Genomic DNA, 4,422 nt, shown 5'->3' with positions numbered 1-4,422 from the left:
AAAACAGGACAAAACCTGCTACTTGCTTTCCTTAACGAATCGAAGCTTCCAAGCTTAGATTTTCTTCAAACTATTAGTGAAATCAACGAACTCCACAAATCAAAACCACATAAATTGAAATATAAAACTTAGGTCAAAATGAAATTGGGTTACTACTTACCAATTAGTCTACCTTCGAGAGATCGAAGTGCGGGATGGCAATGGATGTGAAAACCACCGACGGGGATTTATAGCAACGGTGCTAGGCGTTTCAACCCTCAAATGCTGCACAAACGAAGGAGAGGAAGATGGAAAGGCACAAATGAGGAAATTCAAGACTGCATTGATGCCGAAAAAATTGTCGTTCAAGCATTCATGTCTTTGACTCTGAAATGTAAAAGGAAAATCAATGCAAGCATTTGAAGTGGTGATTCGAGTGAATGGTGATCTAGGCCCAATTTGTATGGAAATTCGTCCCATCCAATAATAAACAACAATGTACAATAAGTAGAGCATTAATTTGGCCAAACAATGTCAATTTTGATATATTAAGATTTTAGCTGTGTTTGGCTTATTGATTAGCTTTTGATTTCTAATTTTTCGTTTTTTTCCGTCATTTCCGAGACGTGCAATATTTCACCGCAGGTTCGAAATTCATGAGTTGCGTAAATTGCGTTGTTTTTTGATTTTATCATGTTAATGAGTGATAGGTTAGCTGCCTCAGCCGGGAGATTAGTGGGCTCGCTAGTAGCGGTCCGACATCTTCGATAGCCTCGGTAAAAAAATACACAATTAGCCATAAATTTCAAAATCAACAAATCAAAAAAAATTTAATAAAGACATTGTAATTGAAAATAAAATATTAATTTTAAACTTTATCCTCTTTTGTAATTGAAAAATAAGTTTGGTCCAACCAGTCTTTGGACCAGTCTAGACCGATTCATTTTGGTCCGATCCATTTGCACATCCATAGCTGTGAAGGAGGGGTTAAGATGGGAAACGAGAGTATTTTTACCAAGGATAAACCTACTATTCTATAATAGAATCAATTGCATATCACACCATAATTTCACCCGACGATTGCTTACATTTTTCTTTTTTACCTTTTTAGGTTCAAAACATCGCGGTTTCGGGGTCTGCAATCAAAAAATATCACGGCTCCTAAAATTATAACTGCGACATGTTTTAAGTAATCCATATATCCGATGATATGTCGCGGTTCTAGGATCCGCAACCGCAATATTTTCAAAGATGTCCTTACATATTCTGGAATAGCGAATCTTTTCTTGATAAAACGTTACGGTTAAAAGAACCACATCTTTGACTTTTTGACATTTTTCAAAATTCATGCATGGAGCCAGGTTTTAAAATTTAAATAATCCATTATACCTTGGAAAAATGATGTTTATAAATATCCACATTCAGTTCTTATTCTTGTCGCACATTATTCTCCTAGATAAAAGAAATTTGGAAGAAGAAAAATGTAACTAACAATCAATAATGTTGAGAATAAAAAATCCAAAAAGGTACATAATATTTGAATTTACAATTATGGTTCTCTTATACAAGAGGTATTTGATAAAATGTCGAGTAGAACTATCACATTATTTAGTTTATTTGTTGTTAGAAAATGTTATATGGTTATGATATGGAGATATTTTTGTAGACTTGTTACCTTGTGATAGAACTCATGGAATCATTAAATATTTACAAAAATGTTTATTAATTTTATTTGATAATGTGAAACTACTAGATAAGACTGCATACACCACAAGAATAAATTATGCATTATTGTAGACATCATAATAATATTTCATGATAACTACAAAAGACTCTGCATTACTGATAGTATCTTCAACAAGTTAATTCAAACCTTAGTATTCTACTAAGACTCAACTATCTTTTTCATTACATAATTATATTAACTACCATATTAAGTATGATCTGAAAAAATGCACAAATCAAACAAAAATTTATACTACAGTTTAACCATAAATTTCAATATCAACAAATCAAACAAAAAGCAATTTAATAAAGACATTGTAATTGAATAAAAAAGATTAATTTTAAATTTTAGAGAAAATTGCCCAAAGCCACCCTTTATATCTCTAATATTGCTTAAAGTCACCCCTTATATTAAAGTTTGTCCCAAGTCACCCAAATTTCTATTTTTTCTTGCAATCAACCACCCCACCCTCATTTCCTTCTTATTTTTCATTAAATCCAGATTTTAGATTTTATTATATATTAATTAATTAATTAATTTCCAAATTTGCCCCTTTCTTCCCCTTCTTCCCTCTTGGATCTTCTTAACTGAATGAACCATATGGGGGATTAATCATGTAAAATATAATCGAAAAACCATCAAAGCTGGGGGATCGAAGCTAGGGGATTAATCGAAAAGCCTTGAAGTTAATGATAGTCCAAGAAGCCTCACCTGAAGTGTCTCCTTGATAAGAGCGTAGGGGATCTAATGAGATTCACAATTGTGGGGCTAGATGGGGGCGAAGCTGGGGATCGAAAACCATTTCTGTCTCCTTGATAAGAGCGTAGGGTATCGAAAACCATTTCTGACCAAAAAATCAACAATCGAAGCTGGGGGCGAAGAGGCGATTGGAGACGAAGGAACGAAGCTGGGGGCGATTGGAGAATCAGAAGAACCCCTAATTCGCAGGAACAAAAGCTGAGCGCAGGAACGAAGCTGGAGGCGATTGGAGACGAAGGAACGAAGCTGGGGGCGATTGGAGAATCAGAAGAACCCCTAATTCGCAGGAACAAAAGCTGAGCGCAGGAACGAAGCTGGAGGCGATTGGAGACGAAGGAGCGAAGCTGAGCGCAGGAACAAAGCTGGGGGCGAAAACAAAAATCAACAAAAGTCAGAACGAAGATGGGGGCGAAGACGATGCTGGGTGCGATTGGAGACGAAGCTGGGGGTGAAGACGATGCTGGGTGCGACAACGAGAAGCTAGGGGCGAAAACGAAAATCAACAAAAATCAAAACGAAGCTGGGGGCGAAAACAAAAATCAGAACGAAGATGGGGGCGAAGACGATGCTGGGTGCGATTGGAGACGAAGCTGGGGGCGAAGACGATGCTGGGTGCGATTGGAGAATCAGAAGGAACGGAGAGGCGATTGGAGGAGCAGACGAAATTAGGGCTATCTGAATCCAGATCTTCTTGTTCGTTCCACTTCCTGTTCTCCACTTCTTATTCGACTTCTTCGTTTCGATCTTCTCCACTTCCTGTTCTTCGTTTCTCCACTTCCTGTTCCGAAATTAGGGCTATCCGAATCCAGATCTTTCCAAGTCAACCATAGACAATAACGAAGAAGGAGGATGAACGAGAAAAAATTATATTGAACCCAATTTCCACTTTTTAAATTATATTGTATTTTATTAAAATTATTAAGGGTATAAAGGTAATTTCCACGTTTTTAATGAAAAATAAGAAGGAAATGAGGGTGGGGTGGTTGATTGCAAGAAAAAATCAAAATTTGGGTGGCTTGGGGCAAACTTTAATATAAGGGGTGTGAGCAATATTGGAGATATAAGGGGTGGCTTTGGACAATTTTCTCTAAACTTTAACCTCTTTTATAACTGAAAAATAAGTTTGATCCAGCCAGTCTTTGGACCAGACTAGCCGTGAAGGAGGGCTAAGATGGAAAACGAGAGTATTTTTACCAAGGGTAAATCTACTGTTCTATAATAGAATCAATTGCATATCATACCATAATTTTATCCAACGACTTTTTATACTGTTTTTTAAACCTTTTTGCTATCTCGGGGTCTACAATCATAAAACTTTCACGGCTCCTAATACTATAACCGCGAAATGTTTTAAGTAATCCAAATATCTGATGATATGTCGTGGTTTCAGGATCCACAACCGTAGTATTTTCAAAGATGCACTTACAAATCTGCAATAGCGACTCTTTCTTTGTAAAAGCGTTGCGGTTAAAGGAACCACATCTTCGCCTTTTTAACATTTTTCAAAATCCATGCACGGAGCATGATTTTAAAATTTAAAAATCCATTATGTCTTAGAAAATTGACATTCATAAATATCCACATTCAGTTCTTATTCTTCTCACATTATTTTCCTAGACAAAAAAAATTTGGAAAAAGAAAAATATAACTATCAAGAATGCTGAGAATAAAAAATCCAAAAGGTACATAACATTTATACTTACAATGGTTTTTCTCTCGTATAAGAGGTGTTTGATGTAATGTTATTAAAAATTTTCTACTTATATGATATGAAGATTTTTTACAAATTTATTACCTTCTAATAGAGCTGATGGAGTCATTAAATATTTACAAAGAAATTTACTAGTTTTATTTGCTAATGTGAATCTACTAGATAAGACTTCATACATCGCAAGAATAAATTATGCATTATTGTAGACATTATAATAATATTTCATGATAACTACAAAAGGCTCTGC

The sequence above is a fragment of the Phyllobates terribilis genome, unplaced genomic scaffold (assembly GCF_046119375.1).
Source record: "Phyllobates terribilis strain yellow unplaced genomic scaffold, ASM4611937v1 Scaffold_4828__1_contigs__length_56786, whole genome shotgun sequence".
NCBI classification, from domain to species: domain Eukaryota; kingdom Metazoa; phylum Chordata; class Amphibia; order Anura; family Dendrobatidae; genus Phyllobates; species Phyllobates terribilis.
This window is presented reverse-complemented; position numbering follows the sequence as displayed.